We start from the raw sequence: 16,120 nt of genomic DNA, 5'->3' as shown, positions 1-16,120 counted from the left end.
CATGTCTTCTTAACGGGAGTCCAGGTGGCCATCTCCACAAATGGACTTTTCAGAATCCTTGGGTGGCACCGTAGTCGGAAACCAATTCTGGTTATCGCTTCTCGGCCTTTTGGCTAAGATCAAGTGTAGTATCTGTTCTTATCAGTTTAATATCTGATACGTCCCCTATCTGGGGACCATATATTAAATGGATTTTTAGAACAGGGAGATGGAAAAAGAGCTTGCTCTGTCCACTCCACGCATTGACCTGGTATTGCAGTATCTCCAGGACCGGTGCACCCCTTCTTTAATGCAGTTTCTAAAATCAGAAAGAATTGAATTCAATGCTTTTTGTTCATTTTGCTTGTTTGTCGGATTTTGGGATGGACTCTTTGGCTTTGCTTTTCTTCTCCTCATTGGATTTTTCATGTTAAAAGTTGCAGAAGCCAGATGACAAGCTCATTTTGGTTCAACTTCAGCAACTGTGCATTGCATTGCCATGTAATGTAATGTAATGCAATGCTATCTATCTAGCTCTCCCTCTATACTTCCTTTTGGATAAACAGACATATTAGGCAAGCATTTTGGAGCTTTCACCTAAATAACTACAGGTGGTGAGATAAGCTGCACAATATAATTGACCTTTCAGTATATTGTTGCACACACAACATCTATTTAGCAAATGCCCTTGTTATCAACAGCAGCCTTTTAAACTCACCTGAGCTAACAGGTATGTGAGCTGGTTACTCTGCTGCGCTTAAAATTTCTTTTTTGGTTTGCTACAATGCCTTTTCTGAAACGTTGTCTCCCTCTGCTGGAACACTGACTTCTTTCATTTAATGCCTGCAGACTATAAAAGAGAAACCAACCCAAAAAGTTTGGTTGATTAGTCTGTGGCATTCTTTTAAACTGTTGCTTATGGCGGTCTCTGTGAGCTTCTCAGTGACATTCAGCCATCCAGGTATCCCGCCTGCAGTAGACAGAATGTGGCAATGGAACGCTGGCTGCGCGTGTCATAATAGGCTCTGAGCCTTTATATACCTGCGCACAGCAGCAGCCACCTTCAGTCTGCTGCTGGACAGCCAGCAGCAGCAGCAGCAGGAGAGGTAATTAATCAGCAACCCTCCTGCTAAGGGTAGACAGCTGCTCGTTCCACCCCCCCCCCCGCCTTAATTGGTTCTCCTCCCTTCCAACGGTGTTGAGGCGGGTGGGAACAGCCGGGGGTTGAGGGTACTGTGCTAAAAGAGGTGGAGTTATGCAGATATAAAACGCGTGGATTGCAGCAGCAGCAAGCCGAAAAGTGCAGGCATGTGAGGGATCTAGAGGTTGACAGCATGTCTTCTTAACGGGAGTCCAGGTGGCCATCTCCACAAATGAACTTTTCAGAATCCTTGGGTGGCACCGTAGTCGGAAACCAATTCTGGTTATCGCTTCTCGGCCTTTTGGCTAAGATCAAGTGTAGTATCTGTTCTTATCAGTTTAATATCTGATACGTCCCCTATCTGGGGACCATATATTAAATGGATTTTTAGAACAGGGAGATGGAAAAAGAGCTTGCTCTGTCCACTCCACGCATTGACCTGGTATTGCAGTATCTCCAGGACCGGTGCACCCCTTCTTTAATGCAGTTTCTAAAATCAGAAAGAATTGAATTCAATGCTTTTTGTTCATTTTGCTTGTTTGTCGGATTTTGGGATGGACTCTTTGGCTTTGCTTTTCTTCTCCTCATTGGATTTTTCATGTTAAAAGTTGCAGAAGCCAGATGACAAGCTCATTTTGGTTCAACTTCAGCAACTGTGCATTGCATTGCCATGTAATGTAATGTAATGCAATGCTATCTATCTAGCTCTCCCTCTATACTTCCTTTTGGATAAACAGACATATTAGGCAAGCATTTTGGAGCTTTCACCTAAATAACTACAGGTGGTGAGATAAGCTGCACAATATAATTGACCTTTCAGTATATTGTTGCACACACACCATCTATTTAGCAAATGCCCTTGTTATCAACAGCAGCCTTTTAAACTCACCTGAGCTAACAGGTATGTGAGCTGGTTACTCTGCTGCGCTTAAAATTTCTTTTATGGTTTGCTACAATGCCTTTTCTGAAACGTTGTCTCCCTCTGCTGGAACACTGACTTCTTTCATTTAATGCCTGCAGACTATAAAAGAGAAACCAACCCAAAAAGTTTGGTTGATTAGTCTGTGGCATTCTTTTAAACTGTTGCTTATGGCGGTCTCTGTGAGCTTCTCAGTGACATTCAGCCATCCAGGTATCCCGCCTGCAGTAGACGGAATGTGGCAATGGAACGCTGGCTGCGCGTGTCATAATAGGCTCTGAGCCTTTATATACCTGCGCACAGCAGCAGCCACCTTCAGTCTGCTGCTGGACAGCCAGCAGCAGCAGCAGCAGCAGCAGGAGAGGTAATTAATCAGCAACCCTCCTGCTAAGGGTAGACAGCTGCTCGTTCCACCCCCCCCCCGCCTTAATTGGTTCTCCTCCCTTCCAACGGTGTTGAGGCGGGTGGGAACAGCCGGGGGTTGAGGGTACTGTGCTAAAAGAGGTGGAGTTATGCAGATCTAAAACGCGTGGATTGCAGCAGCAGCAAGCCGAAAAGTGCAGGCATGTGAGGGATCTAGAGGTTGACAGCATGTCTTCTTAACGGGAGTCCAGGTGGCCATCTCCACAAATGGACTTTTCAGAATCCTTGGGTGGCACCGTAGTCGGAAACCAATTCTGGTTATCGCTTCTCGGCCTTTTGACTAAGATCAGGTGTAGTATCTGTTCTTATCAGTTTAATATCTGATACGTCCCCTATCTGGGGACCATATATTAAATGGATTTTTAGAACAGGGAGATGGAAAAAGAGCTTGCTCTGTCCACTCCACGCATTGACCTGGTATTGCAGTATCTCCAGGACCGGTGCACCCCTTCTTTAATGCAGTTTCTAAAATCAGAAAGAATTGAATTCAATGCTTTTTGTTCATTTTGCTTGTTTGTCGGATTTTGGGATGGACTCTTTGGCTTTGCTTTTCTTCTCCTCATTGGATTTTTCATGTTAAAAGTTGCAGAAGCCAGATGACAAGCTCATTTTGGTTCAACTTCAGCAACTGTGCATTGCATTGCCATGTAATGTAATGTAATGCAATGCTATCTATCTAGCTCTCCCTCTATACTTCCTTTTGGATAAACAGACATATTAGGCAAGCATTTTGGAGCTTTCACCTAAATAACTACAGGTGGTGAGATAAGCTGCACAATATAATTGACCTTTCAGTATATTGTTGCACACACACCATCTATTTAGCAAATGCCCTTGTTATCAACAGCAGCCTTTTAAACTCACCTGAGCTAACAGGTATGTGAGCTGGTTACTCTGCTGCGCTTAAAATTTCTTTTTTGGTTTGCTACAATGCCTTTTCTGAAACGTTGTCTCCCTCTGCTGGAACACTGACTTCTTTCATTTAATGCCTGCAGACTATAAAAGAGAAACCAACCCAAAAAGTTTGGTTGATTAGTCTGTGGCATTCTTTTAAACTGTTGCTTATGGCGGTCTCTGTGAGCTTCTCAGTGACATTCAGCCATCCAGGTATCCCGCCTGCAGTAGACGGAATGTGGCAATGGAACGCTGGCTGCGCGTGTCATAATAGGCTCTGAGCCTTTATATACCTGCGCACAGCAGCAGCCACCTTCAGTCTGCTGCTGGACAGCCAGCAGCAGCAGCAGCAGGAGAGGTAATTAATCAGCAACCCTCCTGCTAAGGGTAGACAGCTGCTCGTTCCACCCCCCCCCCCCCCCGCCTTAATTGGTTCTCCTCCCTTCCAACGGTGTTGAGGCGGGTGGGAACAGCCGGGGGTTGAGGGTACTGTGCTAAAAGAGGTGGAGTTATGCAGATCTAAAACGCGTGGATTGCAGCAGCAGCAAGCCGAAAAGTGCAGGCATGTGAGGGATCTAGAGGTTGACAGCATGTCTTCTTAACGGGAGTCCAGGTGGCCATCTCCACAAATGGACTTTTCAGAATCCTTGGGTGGCACCGTAGTCGGAAACCAATTCTGGTTATCGCTTCTCGGCCTTTTGGCTAAGATCAAGTGTAGTATCTGTTCTTATCAGTTTAATATCTGATACGTCCCCTATCTGGGGACCATATATTAAATGGATTTTTAGAACAGGGAGATGGAAAAAGAGCTTGCTCTGTCCACTCCACGCATTGACCTGGTATTGCAGTATCTCCAGGACCGGTGCACCCCTTCTTTAATGCAGTTTCTAAAATCAGAAAGAATTGAATTCAATGCTTTTTGTTCATTTTGCTTGTTTGTCGGATTTTGGGATGGACTCTTTGGCTTTGCTTTTCTTCTCCTCATTGGATTTTTCATGTTAAAAGTTGCAGAAGCCAGATGACAAGCTCATTTTGGTTCAACTTCAGCAACTGTGCATTGCATTGCCATGTAATGTAATGTAATGCAATGCTATCTATCTAGCTCTCCCTCTATACTTCCTTTTGGATAAACAGACATATTAGGCAAGCATTTTGGAGCTTTCACCTAAATAACTACAGGTGGTGAGATAAGCTGCACAATATAATTGACCTTTCAGTATATTGTTGCACACACAACATCTATTTAGCAAATGCCCTTGTTATCAACAGCAGCCTTTTAAACTCACCTGAGCTAACAGGTATGTGAGCTGGTTACTCTGCTGCGCTTAAAATTTCTTTTTTGGTTTGCTACAATGCCTTTTCTGAAACGTTGTCTCCCTCTGCTGGAACACTGACTTCTTTCATTTAATGCCTGCAGACTATAAAAGAGAAACCAACCCAAAAAGTTTGGTTGATTAGTCTGTGGCATTCTTTTAAACTGTTGCTTATGGCGGTCTCTGTGAGCTTCTCAGTTACATTCAGCCATCCAGGTATCCCGCCTGCAGTAGACGGAATGTGGCAATGGAACGCTGGCTGCGCGTGTCATAATAGGCTCTGAGCCTTTATATACCTGCGCACAGCAGCAGCCACCTTCAGTCTGCTGCTGGACAGCCAGCAGCAGCAGCAGCAGGAGAGGTAATTAATCAGCAACCCTCCTGCTAAGGGTAGACAGCTGCTCGTTCCACCCCCCCCCCCGCCTTAATTGGTTCTCCTCCCTTCCAACGGTGTTGAGGCGGGTGGGAACAGCCGGGGGTTGAGGGTACTGTGCTAAAAGAGGTGGAGTTATGCAGATCTAAAACGCGTGGATTGCAGCAGCAGCAAGCCGAAAAGTGCAGGCATGTGAGGGATCTAGAGGTTGACAGCATGTCTTCTTAACGGGAGTCCAGGTGGCCATCTCCACAAATGGACTTTTCAGAATCCTTGGGTGGCACCGTAGTCGGAAACCAATTCTGGTTATCGCTTCTCGGCCTTTTGGCTAAGATCAAGTGTAGTATCTTTTGAAAAGGCAGTTTTGTCCTTGGGCTGCCCTAGTAAATTGATGCATATTACACACTGGTTTGGTGCACTTGTTAGTACGCCAGGTGGCTCATAGAGTTATCTGATGGAAAACATGGCCCTCCAGGATCGAAGTCACTAGGCTGGGTAAGTGTGAGGGCTTTGGAGCAATGTGCCCCAGGAGTAGGCACCCTGGTGGGAGTCCAAGCTTACTGGGACTGGGAACCCCAGAAAGACTTGGCTTCGTAGCACGCCGCACCTTTGCCAATCATACTTTCTGAGCAACCCCCCCTATTCCTGGCCTCCGGGCTAGGAAGGGGAATTTTTATAAACCCGGTCGGAGGTCCGGTCAGCTTTGGGCTGAGAAACCAACACAGGCTCCAGCTCCACTAGGGTGGCAGCCTAGATGGAAGCTGGGAGCACGAAAACGGCTCTTCTCCGGCTTCGGCTAGGGAGAGCATCGGAGATCCCTGACCCTCGCTGTGGCCTTCTGGCTCGGAGGGATGGGGATGGTTTATTGGGGACCCTCTCCTCCGGGAAGGGTCCACATGAATCCTCGCCTCGTGCGCTGTTTTGGTGTGACTTCGGTCACATTTTTCAGTGCCTTGGATGCAGCTTCAATCAAAAAATCTGTTCTTATCAGTTTAATATCTGATACGTCCCCTATCTGGGGACCATATATTAAATGGATTTTTAGAACAGGGAGATGGAAAAAGAGCTTGCTCTGTCCACTCCACGCATTGACCTGGTATTGCAGTATCTCCAGGACCGGTGCACCCCTTCTTTAATGCAGTTTCTAAAATCAGAAAGAATTGAATTCAATGCTTTTTGTTCATTTTGCTTGTTTGTCGGATTTTGGGATGGACTCTTTGGCTTTGCTTTTCTTCTCCTCATTGGATTTTTCATGTTAAAAGTTGCAGAAGCCAGATGACAAGCTCATTTTGGTTCAACTTCAGCAACTGTGCATTGCATTGCCATGTAATGTAATGTAATGCAATGCTATCTATCTAGCTCTCCCTCTATACTTCCTTTTGGATAAACAGACATATTAGGCAAGCATTTTGGAGCTTTCACCTAAATAACTACAGGTGGTGAGATAAGCTGCACAATATAATTGACCTTTCAGTATATTGTTGCACACACACCATCTATTTAGCAAATGCCCTTGTTATCAACAGCAGCCTTTTAAACTCACCTGAGCTAACAGGTATGTGAGCTGGTTACTCTGCTGCGCTTAAAATTTCTTTTTTGGTTTGCTACAATGCCTTTTCTGAAACGTTGTCTCCCTCTGCTGGAACACTGACTTCTTTCATTTAATGCCTGCAGACTATAAAAGAGAAACCAACCCAAAAAGTTTGGTTGATTAGTCTGTGGCATTCTTTTAAACTGTTGCTTATGGCGGTCTCTGTGAGCTTCTCAGTGACATTCAGCCATCCAGGTATCCCGCCTGCAGTAGACGGAATGTGGCAATGGAACGCTGGCTGCGCGTGTCATAATAGGCTCTGAGCCTTTATATACCTGCGCACAGCAGCAGCCACCTTCAGTCTGCTGCTGGACAGCCAGCAGCAGCAGCAGCAGGAGAGGTAATTAATCAGCAACCCTCCTGCTAAGGGTAGACAGCTGCTCGTTCCACCCCCACCCCCCGCCTTAATTGGTTCTCCTCCCTTCCAACGGTGTTGAGTCGGGTGGGAACAGCCGGGGGTTGAGGGTACTGTGCTAAAAGAGGTGGAGTTATGCAGATCTAAAACGCGTGGATTGCAGCAGCAGCAAGCCGAAAAGTGCAGGCATGTGAGGGATCTAGAGGTTGACAGCATGTCTTCTTAACGGGAGTCCAGGTGGCCATCTCCACAAATGGACTTTTCAGAATCCTTGGGTGGCACCGTAGTCGGAAACCAATTCTGGTTATCGCTTCTCGGCCTTTTGGCTAAGATCAAGTGTAGTATCTTTCGAAAAGGCGGTTTTGGATGTTGGCCGCCCTAGTAGATTGATACATTATGCACACTGGGGTTTAGGCGCTTGTTAGTACGCCAGGTGGCTAATATAGTCATCTGGTGGAAAGCATGGCCCCCCAGGATCGACGCCATTGGGCCGGGGAAGATCGAAAGCCCGAAGTGTGAAGTGCCCCAGGAGTGGTGACCCTGGGGTGCCTTAACTCACTGGGATTGGGAACCCCACTTGAGTTTATGGCACATTTGCACTAGCACTTCAATATTTCTTTCTTCACACACACCCTTATTCCGGGCCTTCTGGCCTTAGGATGGGGAATTTTTCAATTCCCGGTCGAAGGTCCGGGCAGTATTATACTGTGAAACCTTCACTATTTATTTAATTTTTTTTTGTCACTGTGTGTCCACTTTTTCACGTGTGTCCACGTCCTTACTAGGATTTTGTCGGGATGCGGTTCCCTTACGGGTTCCTCTCTTGGCAGGTCTAGGGGGGGAGTGTGTGGCCATCAGGTTCCGCTCCCCCCTGAACCCCACTGGCTCTCCTCTTTCGGGAGGAGAGCGTTGTTGGCTACCCTTTTCCGGGAGGGGAGCACAGTCTTTGGCTCCCAGTGCCTTGCTCGGGTGAGAACTCGGGCAGGTATTGGGGGTAAGATTGGGTCGCCTCTGGCTCCGGCTGGAGGTGGCTATTTGTCCCTGTTCCTCGCTGTGGCCTTCTGGCTCGGAGGGACGGGGAATGGTTTGGGGGACCCTTCTCCTTTTGGAGAGGGTTTCAAGAAGACCAGCATCCTAGTGCACTTTTTTTTGTGGCACTTGTCACTTTTTTAAGCGCACTCGGGTTTTGTACACGAATTCGGGCTTTCGATAAGATCTGTTCTTATCAGTTTAATATCTGATACGTCCCCTATCTGGGGACCATATATTAAATGGATTTTTAGAACAGGGAGATGGAAAAAGAGCTTTCTCTGTCCACTCCACGCATTGACCTGGTATTGCAGTATCTCCAGGACCGGTGCACCCCTTCTTTAATGCAGTTTCTAAAATCAGAAAGAATTGAATTCAATGCTTTTTGTTCATTTTGCTTGTTTGTCGGATTTTGGGATGGACTCTTTGGCTTTGCTTTTCTTCTCCTCATTGGATTTTTCATGTTAAAAGTTGCAGAAGCCAGATGACAAGCTCATTTTGGTTCAACTTCAGCAACTGTGCATTGCATTGCCATGTAATGTAATGTAATGCAATGCTATCTATCTAGCTCTCCCTCTATAATTCCTTTTGGATAAACAGACATATTAGGCAAGCATTTTGGAGCTTTCACCTAAATAACTACAGGTGGTGAGATAAGCTGCACAATATAATTGACCTTTCAGTATATTGCTGCACACACACCATCTATTTAGCAAATGCCCTTGTTATCAACAGCAGCCTTTTAAACTCACCTGAGCTAACAGGTATGTGAGCTGGTTACTCTGCTGCGCTTAAAATTTCTTTTTTGGTTTGCTACAATGCCTTTTCTGAAACGTTGTCTCCCTCTGCTGGAACACTGACTTCTTTCATTTAATGCCTGCAGACTATAAAAGAGAAACCAACCCAAAAAGTTTGGTTGATTAGTCTGTGGCATTCTTTTAAACTGTTGCTTATGGCGGTCTCTGTGAGCTTCTCAGTGACATTCAGCCATCCAGGTATCCCGCCTGCAGTAGACGGAATGTGGCAATGGAACGCTGGCTGCGCGTGTCATAATAGGCTCTGAGCCTTTATATACCTGCGCACAGCAGCAGCCACCTTCAGTCTGCTGCTGGACAGCCAGCAGCAGCAGCAGCAGGAGAGGTAATTAATCAGCAACCCTCCTGCTAAGGGTAGACAGCTGCTCGTTCCACCCCCCCCCCCGCCTTAATTGGTTCTCCTCCCTTCCAACGGTGTTGAGGCGGGTGGGAACAGCCGGGGGTTGAGGGTACTGTGCTAAAAGAGGTGGAGTTATGCAGATCTAAAACGCGTGGATTGCAGCAGCAGCAAGCCGAAAAGTGCAGGCATGTGAGGGATCTAGAGGTTGACAGCATGTCTTCTTAACGGGAGTCCAGGTGGCCATCTCCACAAATGGACTTTTCAGAATCCTTGGGTGGCACCGTAGTCGGAAACCAATTCTGGTTATCGCTTCTCGGCCTTTTGGCTAAGATCAAGTGTAGTATCTGTTCTTATCAGTTTAATATCTGATACGTCCCCTATCTGGGGACCATATATTAAATGGATTTTTAGAACAGGGAGATGGAAAAAGAGCTTGCTCTGTCCACTCCACGCATTGACCTGGTATTGCAGTATCTCCAGGACCGGTGCACCCCTTCTTTAATGCAGTTTCTAAAATCAGAAAGAATTGAATTCAATGCTTTTTGTTCATTTTGCTTGTTTGTCGGATTTTGGGATGGACTCTTTGGCTTTGCTTTTCTTCTCCTCATTGGATTTTTCATGTTAAAAGTTGCAGAAGCCAGATGACAAGCTCATTTTGGTTCAACTTCAGCAACTGTGCATTGCATTGCCATGTAATGTAATGTAATGCAATGCTATCTATCTAGCTCTCCCTCTATACTTCCTTTTGGATAAACAGACATATTAGGCAAGCATTTTGGAGCTTTCACCTAAATAACTACAGGTGGTGAGATAAGCTGCACAATATAATTGACCTTTCAGTATATTGTTGCACACACACCATCTATTTAGCAAATGCCCTTGTTATCAACAGCAGCCTTTTAAACTCACCTGAGCTAACAGGTATGTGAGCTGGTTACTCTGCTGCGCTTAAAATTTCTTTTTTGGTTTGCTACAATGCCTTTTCTGAAACGTTGTCTCCCTCTGCTGGAACACTGACTTCTTTCATTTAATGCCTGCAGACTATAAAAGAGAAACCAACCCAAAAAGTTTGGTTGATTAGTCTGTGGCATTCTTTTAAACTGTTGCTTATGGCGGTCTCTGTGAGCTTCTCAGTGACATTCAGCCATCCAGGTATCCCGCCTGCAGTAGACGGAATGTGGCAATGGAACGCTGGCTGCGCGTGTCATAATAGGCTCTGAGCCTTTATATACCTGCGCACAGCAGCAGCCACCTTCAGTCTGCTGCTGGACAGCCAGCAGCAGCAGCAGCAGGAGAGGTAATTAAACAGCAACCCTCCTGCTAAGGGTAGACAGCTGCTCGTTCCACCCCCCCCCGCCTTAATTGGTTCTCCTCCCTTCCAACGGTGTTGAGGCGGGTGGGAACAGCCGGGGGTTGAGGGTACTGTGCTAAAAGAGGTGGAGTTATGCAGATCTAAAACGCGTGGATTGCAGCAGCAGCAAGCCGAAAAGTGCAGGCATGTGAGGGATCTAGAGGTTGACAGCATGTCTTCTTAACGGGAGTCCAGGTGGCCATCTCCACAAATGGACTTTTCAGAATCCTTGGGTGGCACCGTAGTCGGAAACCAATTCTGGTTATCGCTTCTCGGCCTTTTGGCTAAGATCAAGTGTAGTATCTTTTGAAAAGGCAGTTTTGTCCTTGGGCTGCCCTAGTAAATTGATGCATATTACACACTGGTTTGGTGCACTTCTTAGTACGCCAGGTGGCTCATAGAGTTATCTGATGGAAAACATGGCCCTCCAGGATCGAAGTCACTAGGCTGGGTAAGTGTGAGGGCTTTGGAGCAATGTGCCCCAGGAGTAGGCGCCCTGGTGGGAGTCCAAGCTTACTGGGACTGGGAACCCCAGAAAGACTTGGCTTCGTAGCACGCCGCACCTTTGCCAATCATACTTTCTGAGCAACCCCCCCTATTCCTGGCCTCCGGGCTAGGAAGGGGAATTTTTATAAACCCGGTCGGAGGTCCGGTCAGCTTTGGGCTGAGAAACCAACACAGGCTCCAGCTCCACTAGGGTGGCAGCCTAGATGGAAGCTGGGAGCACGAAAACGGCTCTTCTCCGGCTTCGGCTAGGGAGAGCATCGGAGATCCCTGACCCTCGCTGTGGCCTTCTGGCTCGGAGGGATGGGGATGGTTTATTGGGGACCCTCTCCTCCGGGAAGGGTCCACATGAATCCTCGCCTCGTGCGCTGTTTTGGTGTGACTTCGGTCACATTTTTCAGTGCCTTGGATGCAGCTTCAATCAAAAAATCTGTTCTTATCAGTTTAATATCTGATACGTCCCCTATCTGGGGACCATATATTAAATGGATTTTTAGAACAGGGAGATGGAAAAAGAGCTTGCTCTGTCCACTCCACGCATTGACCTGGTATTGCAGTATCTCCAGGACCGGTGCACCCCTTCTTTAATGCAGTTTCTAAAATCAGAAAGAATTGAATTCAATGCTTTTTGTTCATTTTGCTTGTTTGTCGGATTTTGGGATGGACTCTTTGGCTTTGCTTTTCTTCTCCTCATTGGATTTTTCATGTTAAAAGTTGCAGAAGCCAGATGACAAGCTCATTTTGGTTCAACTTCAGCAACTGTGCATTGCATTGCCATGTAATGTAATGTAATGCAATGCTATCTATCTAGCTCTCCCTCTATACTTCCTTTTGGATAAACAGACATATTAGGCAAGCATTTTGGAGCTTTCACCTAAATAACTACAGGTGGTGAGATAAGCTGCACAATATAATTGACCTTTCAGTATATTGTTGCACACACACCATCTATTTAGCAAATGCCCTTGTTATCAACAGCAGCCTTTTAAACTCACCTGAGCTAACAGGTATGTGAGCTGGTTACTCTGCTGCGCTTAAAATTTCTTTTTTGGTTTGCTACAATGCCTTTTCTGAAACGTTGTCTCCCTCTGCTGGAACACTGACTTCTTTCATTTAATGCCTGCAGACTATAAAAGAGAAACCAACCCAAAAAGTTTGGTTGATTAGTCTGTGGCATTCTTTTAAACTGTTGCTTATGGCGGTCTCTGTGAGCTTCTCAGTGACATTCAGCCATCCAGGTATCCCGCCTGCAGTAGACGGAATGTGGCAATGGAACGCTGGCTGCGCGTGTCATAATAGGCTCTGAGCCTTTATATACCTGCGCACAGCAGCAGCCACCTTCAGTCTGCTGCTGGACAGCCAGCAGCAGCAGCAGCAGGAGAGGTAATTAATCAGCAACCCTCCTGCTAAGGGTAGACAGCTGCTCGTTCCACCCCCACCCCCCGCCTTAATTGGTTCTCCTCCCTTCCAACGGTGTTGAGGCGGGTGGGAACAGCCGGGGGTTGAGGGTACTGTGCTAAAAGAGGTGGAGTTATGCAGATCTAAAACGCGTGGATTGCAGCAGCAGCAAGCCGAAAAGTGCAGGCATGTGAGGGATCTAGAGGTTGACAGCATGTCTTCTTAACGGGAGTCCAGGTGGCCATCTCCACAAATGGACTTTTCAGAATCCTTGGGTGGCACCGTAGTCGGAAACCAATTCTGGTTATCGCTTCTCGGCCTTTTGGCTAAGATCAAGTGTAGTATCTTTCGAAAAGGCGGTTTTGGATGTTGGCCGCCCTAGTAGATTGATACATTATGCACACTGGGGTTTAGGCGCTTGTTAGTACGCCAGGTGGCTAATATAGTCATCTGGTGGAAAGCATGGCCCCCCAGGATCGACGCCATTGGGCCGGGGAAGATCGAAAGCCCGAAGTGTGAAGTGCCCCAGGAGTGGTGACCCTGGGGTGCCTTAACTCACTGGGATTGGGAACCCCACTTGAGTTTATGGCACATTTGCACTAGCACTTCAATATTTCTTTCTTCACACACACCCTTATTCCGGGCCTTCTGGCCTTAGGATGGGGAATTTTTCAATTCCCGGTCGAAGGTCCGGGCAGTATTATACTGTGAAACCTTCACTATTTATTTAATTTTTTTTTGTCACTGTGTGTCCACTTTTTCACGTGTGTCCACGTCCTTACTAGGATTTTGTCGGGATGCGGTTCCCTTACGGGTTCCTCTCTTGGCAGGTCTAGGGGGGGAGTGTGTGGCCATCAGGTTCCGCTCCCCCCTGAACCCCACTGGCTCTCCTCTTTCGGGAGGAGAGCGTTGTTGGCTACCCTCTTCCGGGAGGGGAGCACAGTCTTTGGCTCCCAGTGCCTTGCTCGGGTGAGAACTCGGGCAGGTATTGGGGGTAAGATTGGGTCGCCTCTCGCTCCGGCTGGAGGTGGCTATTTGTCCCTGTTCCTCGCTGTGGCCTTCTGGCTCGGAGGGACGGGGAATGGTTTGGGGGACCCTTCTCCTTTTGGAGAGGGTTTCAAGAAGACCAGCATCCTAGTGCACTTTTTTTTGTGGCACTTGTCACTTTTTTAAGCGCACTCGGGTTTTGTACACGAATTCGGGCTTTCGATAAGATCTGTTCTTATCAGTTTAATATCTGATACGTCCCCTATCTGGGGACCATATATTAAATGGATTTTTAGAACAGGGAGATGGAAAAAGAGCTTTCTCTGTCCACTCCACGCATTGACCTGGTATTGCAGTATCTCCAGGACCGGTGCACCCCTTCTTTAATGCAGTTTCTAAAATCAGAAAGAATTGAATTCAATGCTTTTTGTTCATTTTGCTTGTTTGTCGGATTTTGGGATGGACTCTTTGGCTTTGCTTTTCTTCTCCTCATTGGATTTTTCATGTTAAAAGTTGCAGAAGCCAGATGACAAGCTCATTTTGGTTCAACTTCAGCAACTGTGCATTGCATTGCCATGTAATGTAATGTAATGCAATGCTATCTATCTAGCTCTCCCTCTATACTTCCTTTTGGATAAACAGACATATTAGGCAAGCATTTTGGAGCTTTCACCTAAATAACTACAGGTGGTGAGATAAGCTGCACAATATAATTGACCTTTCAGTATATTGCTGCACACACACCATCTATTTAGCAAATGCCCTTGTTATCAACAGCAGCCTTTTAAACTCACCTGAGCTAACAGGTATGTGAGCTGGTTACTCTGCTGCGCTTAAAATTTCTTTTTTGGTTTGCTACAATGCCTTTTCTGAAACGTTGTCTCCCTCTGCTGGAACACTGACTTCTTTCATTTAATGCCTGCAGACTATAAAAGAGAAACCAACCCAAAAAGTTTGGTTGATTAGTCTGTGGCATTCTTTTAAACTGTTGCTTATGGCGGTCTCTGTGAGCTTCTCAGTGACATTCAGCCATCCAGGTATCCCGCCTGCAGTAGACGGAATGTGGCAATGGAACGCTGGCTGCGCGTGTCATAATAGGCTCTGAGCCTTTATATACCTGCGCACAGCAGCAGCCACCTTCAGTCTGCTGCTGGACAGCCAGCAGCAGCAGCAGCAGGAGAGGTAATTAATCAGCAACCCTCCTGCTAAGGGTAGACAGCTGCTCGTTCCACCCCCCCCCCCGCCTTAATTGGTTCTCCTCCCTTCCAACGGTGTTGAGGCGGGTGGGAACAGCCGGGGGTTGAGGGTACTGTGCTAAAAGAGGTGGAGTTATGCAGATCTAAAACGCGTGGATTGCAGCAGCAGCAAGCCGAAAAGTGCAGGCATGTGAGGGATCTAGAGGTTGACAGCATGTCTTCTTAACGGGAGTCCAGGTGGCCATCTCCACAAATGGACTTTTCAGAATCCTTGGGTGGCACCGTAGTCGGAAACCAATTCTGGTTATCGCTTCTCGGCCTTTTGGCTAAGATCAAGTGTAGTATCTGTTCTTATCAGTTTAATATCTGATACGTCCCCTATCTGGGGACCATATATTAAATGGATTTTTAGAACAGGGAGATGGAAAAAGAGCTTGCTCTGTCCACTCCACGCATTGACCTGGTATTGCAGTATCTCCAGGACCGGTGCACCCCTTCTTTAATGCAGTTTCTAAAATCAGAAAGAATTGAATTCAATGCTTTTTGTTCATTTTGCTTGTTTGTCGGATTTTGGGATGGACTCTTTGGCTTTGCTTTTCTTCTCCTCATTGGATTTTTCATGTTAAAAGTTGCAGAAGCCAGATGACAAGCTCATTTTGGTTCAACTTCAGCAACTGTGCATTGCATTGCCATGTAATGTAATGTAATGCAATGCTATCTATCTAGCTCTCCCTCTATACTTCCTTTTGGATAAACAGACATATTAGGCAAGCATTTTGGAGCTTTCACCTAAATAACTACAGGTGGTGAGATAAGCTGCACAATATAATTGACCTTTCAGTATATTGTTGCACACACACCATCTATTTAGCAAATGCCCTTGTTATCAACAGCAGCCTTTTAAACTCACCTGAGCTAACAGGTATGTGAGCTGGTTACTCTGCTGCGCTTAAAATTTCTTTTTTGGTTTGCTACAATGCCTTTTCTGAAACGTTGTCTCCCTCTGCTGGAACACTGACTTCTTTCATTTAATGCCTGCAGACTATAAAAGAGAAACCAACCCAAAAAGTTTGGTTGATTAGTCTGTGGCATTCTTTTAAACTGTTGCTTATGGCGGTCTCTGTGAGCTTCTCAGTGACATTCAGCCATCCAGGTATCCCGCCTGCAGTAGACGGAATGTGGCAATGGAACGCTGGCTGCGCGTGTCATAATAGGCTCTGAGCCTTTATATACCTGCGCACAGCAGCAGCCACCTTCAGTCTGCTGCTGGACAGCCAGCAGCAGCAGCAGCAGGAGAGGTAATTAATCAGCAACCCTCCTGCTAAGGGTAGACAGCTGCTCGTTCCACCCCCCCCCCGCCTTAATTGGTTCTCCTCCCTTCCAACGGTGTTGAGGCGGGTGGGAACAGCCGGGGGTTGAGGGTACTGTGCTAAAAGAGGTGGAGTTATGCAGATCTAAAACGCGTGGATTGCAGCAGCAGCAAGCCGAAAAGTGCAGGCATGTGAGGGATCT

General features: G+C 46.7%; 8 non-coding genes and 6 pseudogenes across 8 annotated transcripts; all 14 read left to right on the top strand.

Moving 5' to 3' along the window:
* The first annotated feature begins 93 nt into the window (after positions 1 to 93).
* On the top strand, positions 94 to 284 carry LOC141208602 (U2 spliceosomal RNA). The gene has a single exon (XR_012278825.1). It is a non-coding gene; the product is annotated as a U2 spliceosomal RNA (small nuclear RNA).
* Positions 285 to 1,405: 1,121 nt separating this feature from the next.
* LOC141208601 (U2 spliceosomal RNA) lies at positions 1,406 to 1,596 on the top strand. Its single transcript, XR_012278824.1, has one exon. It is a non-coding gene; the product is annotated as a U2 spliceosomal RNA (small nuclear RNA).
* Positions 1,597 to 2,722: 1,126 nt separating this feature from the next.
* On the top strand, positions 2,723 to 2,913 carry LOC141210488 (U2 spliceosomal RNA). The gene has a single exon (XR_012280655.1). It is a non-coding gene; the product is annotated as a U2 spliceosomal RNA (small nuclear RNA).
* A 1,125-nt stretch (positions 2,914 to 4,038) lies between these two features.
* LOC141208600 (U2 spliceosomal RNA) lies at positions 4,039 to 4,229 on the top strand. The gene has a single exon (XR_012278823.1). It is a non-coding gene; the product is annotated as a U2 spliceosomal RNA (small nuclear RNA).
* A 1,121-nt stretch (positions 4,230 to 5,350) lies between these two features.
* Positions 5,351 to 5,466, top strand: LOC141210764 (U2 spliceosomal RNA; annotated as a pseudogene).
* Positions 5,467 to 5,990: 524 nt separating this feature from the next.
* Positions 5,991 to 6,172, top strand: LOC141210527 (U2 spliceosomal RNA). Its single transcript, XR_012280692.1, has one exon. It is a non-coding gene; the product is annotated as a U2 spliceosomal RNA (small nuclear RNA).
* Positions 6,173 to 7,294: 1,122 nt separating this feature from the next.
* On the top strand, positions 7,295 to 7,386 carry LOC141210823 (U2 spliceosomal RNA; annotated as a pseudogene).
* A 794-nt stretch (positions 7,387 to 8,180) lies between these two features.
* LOC141210684 (U2 spliceosomal RNA) lies at positions 8,181 to 8,356 on the top strand (annotated as a pseudogene).
* A 1,121-nt stretch (positions 8,357 to 9,477) lies between these two features.
* On the top strand, positions 9,478 to 9,668 carry LOC141208599 (U2 spliceosomal RNA). Its single transcript, XR_012278822.1, has one exon. It is a non-coding gene; the product is annotated as a U2 spliceosomal RNA (small nuclear RNA).
* Positions 9,669 to 10,787: 1,119 nt separating this feature from the next.
* On the top strand, positions 10,788 to 10,903 carry LOC141210749 (U2 spliceosomal RNA; annotated as a pseudogene).
* A 524-nt stretch (positions 10,904 to 11,427) lies between these two features.
* LOC141210526 (U2 spliceosomal RNA) lies at positions 11,428 to 11,609 on the top strand. Its single transcript, XR_012280691.1, has one exon. It is a non-coding gene; the product is annotated as a U2 spliceosomal RNA (small nuclear RNA).
* A 1,122-nt stretch (positions 11,610 to 12,731) lies between these two features.
* On the top strand, positions 12,732 to 12,823 carry LOC141210821 (U2 spliceosomal RNA; annotated as a pseudogene).
* A 794-nt stretch (positions 12,824 to 13,617) lies between these two features.
* Positions 13,618 to 13,793, top strand: LOC141210683 (U2 spliceosomal RNA; annotated as a pseudogene).
* Positions 13,794 to 14,914: 1,121 nt separating this feature from the next.
* LOC141208598 (U2 spliceosomal RNA) lies at positions 14,915 to 15,105 on the top strand. Its single transcript, XR_012278821.1, has one exon. It is a non-coding gene; the product is annotated as a U2 spliceosomal RNA (small nuclear RNA).
* Positions 15,106 to 16,120: the final 1,015 nt, after the last annotated feature.

Source organism: Phyllobates terribilis, unplaced genomic scaffold (assembly GCF_046119375.1).
Source record: "Phyllobates terribilis strain yellow unplaced genomic scaffold, ASM4611937v1 Scaffold_169__1_contigs__length_4117513, whole genome shotgun sequence".
In the NCBI taxonomy this organism is placed as follows: domain Eukaryota; kingdom Metazoa; phylum Chordata; class Amphibia; order Anura; family Dendrobatidae; genus Phyllobates; species Phyllobates terribilis.
The sequence above is the reverse complement of the archived record's forward strand: the minus strand, read 5'-3'. Positions and strand labels throughout refer to the sequence as shown.